This window comes from Microtus pennsylvanicus, chromosome 7 (genome assembly GCF_037038515.1).
Source record: "Microtus pennsylvanicus isolate mMicPen1 chromosome 7, mMicPen1.hap1, whole genome shotgun sequence".
NCBI lineage: Eukaryota > Metazoa > Chordata > Mammalia > Rodentia > Cricetidae > Microtus > Microtus pennsylvanicus.
The window spans coordinates 37,057,304-37,065,092 of record NC_134585.1 but is presented as its reverse complement, the minus strand read 5'-3'; positions in this window follow the sequence as shown (position 1 = coordinate 37,065,092).

The following is a 7,789-nucleotide window of genomic DNA, read 5'->3' as shown; positions in this document are numbered from 1 at the left end:
GTGCACACATAGATTTGAAGCCCAGAGGTGGGTGCCAGGTCCTCAGTCACTTTCTACCTTAGTTTTTGACACAGGGTCTCTCTCTCACTGAACCTAGAGCTCATCAATTAAATAAGGTTGGTGGCTACCAAGCCTCAAGGATTCCCCACCCTACCTCCCCAGGACGAAGTTACTATATCCAGCCTTTTATGTGGATGTTGGGGATCTGAAGGCAGGTCCTCATGCTCCATGGGAGGCACTCTGCCTACTGAGCCATCTCCCCAGTCCCTGATGAAGGTTTCTAAATTTAATATTAGTCCTTGTCTCATCAGGCAGTGCTGTGGCTCCAGATTTCGCAAATACTTTGAGAGCATCAGTTGAAGAGTATCTTCATTTTCTCATTTTCAATGTGAATTATTAGGCCAAGACACAGTTCAATATCATTTATGTTCTCTACAACAAAGTTGTGAGACCCCTTGGAGTCCCAACTTGAACAACTAAACCATACAGTTGAACTAGTTTGCCCTTGGTTAGCAACTCCACTATTCTGTTTCCTCAAGAAGAGTTATATTCTGTATAGATATCTGTAGTAATATGGGGAGCGGCAGGGTTGCGTCCCCAAACACCCCAGCCGCCTGCCCGGCCCGGCTAGCTCAGTCGGTAGAGCATGAGACTCTTAATCTCAGGGTCGTGGGTTCGAGCCCCACGTTGGGCGCCAAAATGAAGGCGTAAGTCACAAACAATGCCACACCAATGTGGGATTATGATTAATAGGGTGATATTTATTTAAAGGGGAAAAAACTTACAGATCACTGTCCCAGGCAACGGCCCTCTACGCAACGCAACCAGGAGTCTAGTCGCCGGCGGAGCAGGAAGTGAAGAGAGAGAGGAGAGGGAAGTGGCCGCTTTTTTAAAGGGAGAGAGACCACGCCCCAAGGGGCTGGTATCTCAGCGGCGATAGGCTGGAGGAGTGGGAGGACCTCCCGCAACAGATATCGAACCCTTTCTGTCCAGATGATATGGTATTAATATAGTAAAATAAAATCAAGCAGAGGTTCAGGCACTTGAATTCTTCCACTTCCCCCACACACACCTTTCATTCTGTCCAAGACACCAAGCATGAGCATTTGTTGTGTTTATCCATGCACTAGCAATTGCTGATTTTGGAAGTTCTTCAAACTTGCATCTTTGATATTATAAATGTATTTTATGTGGTAGTCATTAAAATATTTAGGTATACTAGTTAAGATATAGAGACATGGTGAAGTAAGAAAAGACAATCTAGACAGAAGAACTGAAAACGTAGGGGCTTGGTTAAAAATTGTCACTTTAGGCACAAGTAATTTTGATTGTTACATAATAAACAGGAAAAACACGTATGGTAATAAAATCAGGAGATTTCTCTTTCTGGCAGTTAAATATAGGAATGTTGAGTGAGAGAAGTTAAAAGGGTGTTGTAATAATCTAAGTGTTTGTTTATCAAAAGCAATTTTAAAGATTCTACAGCATTAATAACACTTTATTAGATACAAATTAATGTTTGCTTGAACTAGGGCAGTGGCTACAGAAATGGAAATGATGCTGTTGAATATTAATGAGATAATTAAAGCAGTTCAGGATGCTCATGTACTTGAGGCTGTTATGCCAACACTGCCTCACTTTACATATTTGAAGATGAGCCACAGGATTGGGACGTTTTCCCAAAATGAATGGCAATGAGAGCCGTAAGGGGAATTCAGCTCGCTGTGCCGCACTGCATGCCAGTCTGACATGCTTCTGACAGCACAGCACCAGCTGAGAGAGGAGGGCCGGGGATGAGGAAGCCAGGCAAGCCACCCAGTGTTATCAAAGGCTCCATGTCTTCAGTCTAGAGAATCAAAATCTATTCCAGTCTCCCCACAGAGCATCAGAGAGTGTGCCTGTGCTCAACAAAAGAAATGAATGGAACCGCTGGGCCCTGTCATTGGTCATGTCTGCTCTTGTGGCTCAAGCTGGAAGGCGATTTTCAAGGGTCTCAAAGGCTATCCCCAGTTTTGTTTTATTTTGTTTTGTTTTAATTTAACCAGTAACATTGTGGAAGGAAACTGTCAGGCCATTACAGTGACTGTCAGTGAATCAGGGAACTTATTAGAAAGTCATTTTAAATCCTTCCACATAGCTATACAGCTCTACTTATTTTTTTTTCTAAAAATGATGTAACACTCACGTTGTCAGGAAACTTTTTTTGTCCAAATTTTATTTTGGCTTAATGTCAAAATTACTATAAGATGTGAGAAGTGGTTGAGCAAAGACATGATTCTGTGATCCTTCTAGTTTATTGATATAGGCTGCATAAGCAGGAATTCCTAATGAAGTAACATGTATTATGACAGTCCTTATAATGCATCTTATATAACTCATATTTATTTATCAATTTGTTTTGATATTTGTTATGTGAGGGAATTTTCTTTTATGTAACTTCTTCACAGGACTCTGGAAACTTTAGTATCTTCAGGGAATATGTTGCTCTTATTTTAAACATGAATAGAGAATGGTATCTGAAACTTTATGTAAACGTATGATTTTAGTTCATTTTACACGGAGGCACTAAAATTCTACACTGAAACATGCAGTAAGGTATCAGTGCTTTTCATTTATATTTCATAATTTTGCTTTTATTTAAATTACGTTATATGTTATTAATATATAAAACAAATTTTATATGTTAATTAGTTAATGCCATTTTGATACAAATATGTACTATGTGACATTTATGTCACTTTAAAGAGTTCTGATGCCTCAAATTTATTTGGGGTAAAAACTTAGAAAATGCTTCATTATCTTATTTGAAACATGAAGTACTTTGTCATTACAGTGTTTCTCTTCTATGAGGAATTGCAGAAGTGCTCCAGCACTTTTTCTTCATTACGGTATTTAGTCTAGTGAAAGAGAGGATATTAAATCAATACATGGAAAACATACTACCACTGTGATGAAAAATACGTAGCCAGAGTGTGCATGAATTTTTATAATGTTGCTTATTCTTCCTCTACTGTGTTTAAAATTCTAACCCCCAAATCTCAGAAGTTTTTTTTGTGAAGAAAACACAGGCATGACTTGTGGCTTCTATAAACTGTACACGGTTTTCAAAGAGTCGAGGAGAGCTACCGTGATTATTCGCATATATTCAGCAAATGGTTCCTGTATTTTGATATTCCTGGGAAATACTTAAAATTCTGCATATGTGTATCTTGGGAACAACTTTCTGAGTCAATGTTCCTAAATTTTCCTTTTTTTTTCCTCCTCCCACTTTTCCCCTCAGTCAGCCAAGAGGTAGTTAGTTCTCTTTGGTTGCTAAATATGATTTATCCGCTTCTGAAATTACAAAAAAAAAGAAAGAAAAAAAGAATGCAAAGCCTGCGGTGGATTTTCTGCTTTGATAAATAGGTCACAGTTTGTCAAATCTGGAATATATCAAGGCTTTGTGGATTCTGTTTTTCTCAAACACTAAGCTACTGAACTGGATATCAAAGGGTAATTTATTTTGTTGTAAGTAGGCTTTTACTATTTTCTTTTTTTTTTTTAAACTCAAAGCATGAGTACTTCACAAGATAAACCAGGTGATGAATTAGAATAGCTAAGGAAGGGGAATATTGGTTTTCATTTATGCTTGCTTTTCCGTGCATACCAACAATGGTCATGACCTGAGATCTGTAGGATATTTGCCTTGTTAATTGTCTGTGGTACTGATGAATTTAAAGTGATCCATCACAGGGAAAAATATGCAAAGGATCCTGTCACAGAGTCGCTTCTACCTACAGTGTAAGCAAAATGGCTGTCCTCTTAGGGCCAGAGCCTAAACCACAGGCATTAGCACACTGCCTTTATACCAAGTCGAAAGTACATGTGCTGAGGATTTCACCTTTGGCAACCAATCACCTCAAGACTCTTTTGTGAATTCTAAATTATTTTTTTTAAATTGGGCTGTGTTAGAACTTTTTGTCTAATACATTAATGTCATTCTACTGAACTTCTCAACCAAATGATAAAACATAATATATACACATACTAACTCAGGCTTTACTTTTTTTTTTTTTTAAACACAGTGACTACCACAGGGTCTGGAAGGTAAATGCTCTTGGTGTGATTGTTTCCATTCCCTGTTACTCTGTGACCTTGATCATACAGTGTTCTGCGATGGGGAAATTATCATGCAGGACTGTTCAACATGTCATTTATTATTCCCCCTAAAGATCTTTTTGGCATGGAAATAATATTTAGGTATATTAAAAGTTGTTTTAATGAACACATTTCAAGTGCCCGTATTCAAATTTGGTGCAATCCTCTTACATAGTCATTCCAATCTTCTCTTTAAATTTATTTTGTGAGAATATATTAATTATGTAAAACTGTTATGAACAAGTCATTCATCTTCATCTCCTCTTGTCCCCATCACTGGCCCCATTTCTTTTCCAAAGCAAACATTCTTCTATTCTTATGGTATCAAAAGAAAACCCTAGGTTCTGTATCTGAGAGAAAAAAGTTATATTTATCATTCTGCATTTGAGTTAGGATTATTACTATGCTAAAAAAACATATGATTTCATTTTTATTTTTGGCTAAAGTGTGTGGGGGGGTGTCTGCTTGTCTGTCTGTTTATGAGTGTCTGTGTGGTAGAGAGATTAAGCATTGGGGATGGTGGGTACCAGGAAGAGGGAACACTATGGCAAATAGGTGCTGGGGAGAGAGATTATGGTGGAGAGCTGGTTTTGGGGAGAATAGGCACTGGTAAGAATGGGCAATGGGCAGACTGAGTTCTGGTGAGACAAGGAACCTGAACCCTGGTGAGAATGGGAACTTATGATTTGAGCACTGAGGCCAGTTTGCACGGGGGGAAATGGGCACTGAGGAGATTAAACACTAAGAGAATAGGCACTGAGAAGAGGGCAAGCTGGGCAGCGTAAACACTGTGCAGATTGGTTAATGGGGCGAATGCATGCTATTGTCTGACCAGGCATGTTTTCTGGTGCAACCTTAGCCCTAATCATACGCTCTATGAGGCTATAACCTCTCCCATATTACAGCCCAAGCTTCACACCCCTTGCTGGTAGAATGATATCTGCATTCTGTTCTCCATCCAGGCTTCTGTGTGCTGGTCACTCTGTCCCTGTCCCACATACTGGGGATGGGTTTCTTCAGCGATGGAATTGCCCTACTGGGACATTTCATGCTTTCTCCTTTCAGAACTGATGCTAGAATGTGCTGCTTCCATACAGCATGGACTATGTGGTTGGTATAACGCAAAACTTCATTTTCTGTGAGAACTCTCCCAAGCAGAGTTTCTCAATTCATGTGTGTCTAGTTTGTTGTATTTGCAGGAAAAAAAAAAAAAAAACTTCCTTCTCACTGCTGGAGGCTCTGGAATATCCAGTGATTAGAACGCTGTCTTCACCAACAAAGAAAAATCATTTGTTTATCTTTTCTATCTGAATAAGGAGTGCCTTGACTAAAACAAACGCAACTTTACTTGAACTAGAGGCTTTCTATATTGGATCTTATCTGTAAATTTCTGAAATAGGTACCAAAAATATATGCATGTATACATTTCTATTATGATTGATTTTTTTTGTCAAGTCAATATAATAACTGATAAGAGACAGAATTCAAAAGCAAAAATTATTGAACATTTTAGTCACTATGCCATTTTAGATACTATTTTATCAATAAAATGTTTAACAATCCCTTTGAACACATAGGAATTAATTTGAATTTTTATCCTACTGGGCAATTTAAAATGTGTATTGACCCATAAAAGTGTAAATGAGTAAACGTGCTATTGTTTTAAAAAAAAACCCTGCTAACTTATGTGTAGAAATACAAAGCAATTGCAAAATTATATTTGACAAAACAAGATATTTAAAAATGTATGTTTATAGACCATAAGTAAAAATAATAATGTGGACTCGTAAGAAACTTATTGGATAAGACTTTTCCTAGAAGTAAATGTTCACTGTCCACATTATCCTTATTTTCAAGTGCAGTTATTTTTATCCTAACATTGCATACTGAATGATGAAGCTCAGCTTTTATAACATTCTGGCTTTCAGTGTTTTTATTGATCATGTAAGTCAAGAACATACAAATCTGTTTAAAACAAATGTAGATGTATTTTCCCAGAATCCATTTGTACACAGAGCGCATCAGTAAATTCCGTGTAGCCACCTCCGGTATTAAAAAGAAAATGATGCTGTATAGTGCAAAGCGCAAAGCTGTTCTTCCCAAGACAGATGTCTGGCGAGTGAGCACTGAATTATTGGGTACTCTCCATCATTAGTGCGACTAGTCTTGTTCTCTTATCTTTTCCACAATGAGAAACTTAAATAATGTCAGTATGTAATTCCGCTACTTGTGGGCGTTAAGTAGTATAAGAACTAATGCCAAACGGAGACTCCCAACACTGTCTGAACATGCTGTATTTCACAAATAATGCTTGTGACACAGCTCCTTCTTTTGGGGAACAGCAAGGACAACCTCTCCATGCACCCGATCCATTGCTGCATATTTCTAGAGTGAGAGGTAAGAGACTTGTTGGCTTTGGGCCTTCAGTGAGAAATTTTGATGACTACAAATAAATGAAAAAATCCCATGCACTCAATTGAATAATAACCTATAAATCTACACTTATCTATAACTATAGTTATAAATAACATACTACGAACATAACTATTCTTAAAACTTCAAGGACATTTTAATTCTGGAATCAAGTAAGAACACTCCAGAATTAGTAGTCACATTACTGTTCCCTCATTGTTGCTATAGCTCGGATCCCTGCTGGTGCAAATTACATAAACAGACAAGGGTAACAGAACTCAAATACTTAAGCACATCTCATACCCCTGGCCTTCAGATCATGAACATTATGTGTGTTTATAAATCCCTAGGTATCGTTTTCTCTCAACTTGCTGTTCACAGATTACTCTTAGTCAAGAAGACCAACTAAACCACTCTCCTTGCCCACAAAAATATAGATGTGTTTTTCTCATTTCTATTTAATATATATAATCATTTGGTAAGGGATGATTATATGCCTGTCATCAGACCTGTGTACAGGCAAAACAGATCCATAGTTAAGATACATGAAAAACTGGCTTAAGAAATATAGACATTTCTCTTCGTTGAATTTGATATTGGCTGTCAGTTTGCTGTATATTGCTTTTATTATGTTTAGATATGTTCCTTGTATCCTGGATCTCTACAAGACCTTTATCATGATTTTGTCAAAGGCTTTCACCATCTAGTGAGATGGTCATGTAGTTTTTTTTTCAATCTGTTTATATGGTGGATTACACTAACAGATTCTTGTATGTTAAGCCAAACCTGTATCTCTGAGATAAAGCCTACTTTGTCATGATGGCTGATTTTTTTATGAGTTTGGTTTGCCAGTTTTTATTGAGTATTTTTGCACTGATGTTCATGAGGGAGATTGGTGTGTAAGTCTCTTTGTTTTGTTGCATCTCTGTGTGGTTTGGGTATCAGGATAACTGTAGCCTTGTAAAAAGAGTTTGGTAATGTTCCTTCTGTTTCTATTGTGTGAAATAATTTAAGGATTATTGGCATTAGCTCTTCTTTGAAATTCTGGTAGAATTCTGCACTGAAGCCATCTGGTCTTGGGCTTTTTATGGTTGGGAAACTTTTAATAAATGTTTCTATTTTCTTAGGGGTAATAGGGTAAATAGGGTCTATTTAAATTGTTTATCTGGTCTTGACATAATTTTGGTATGTGGTACCTATCTAGAAAATTGTCCATTTGGTATGGCGGTTTCTTAGAAAA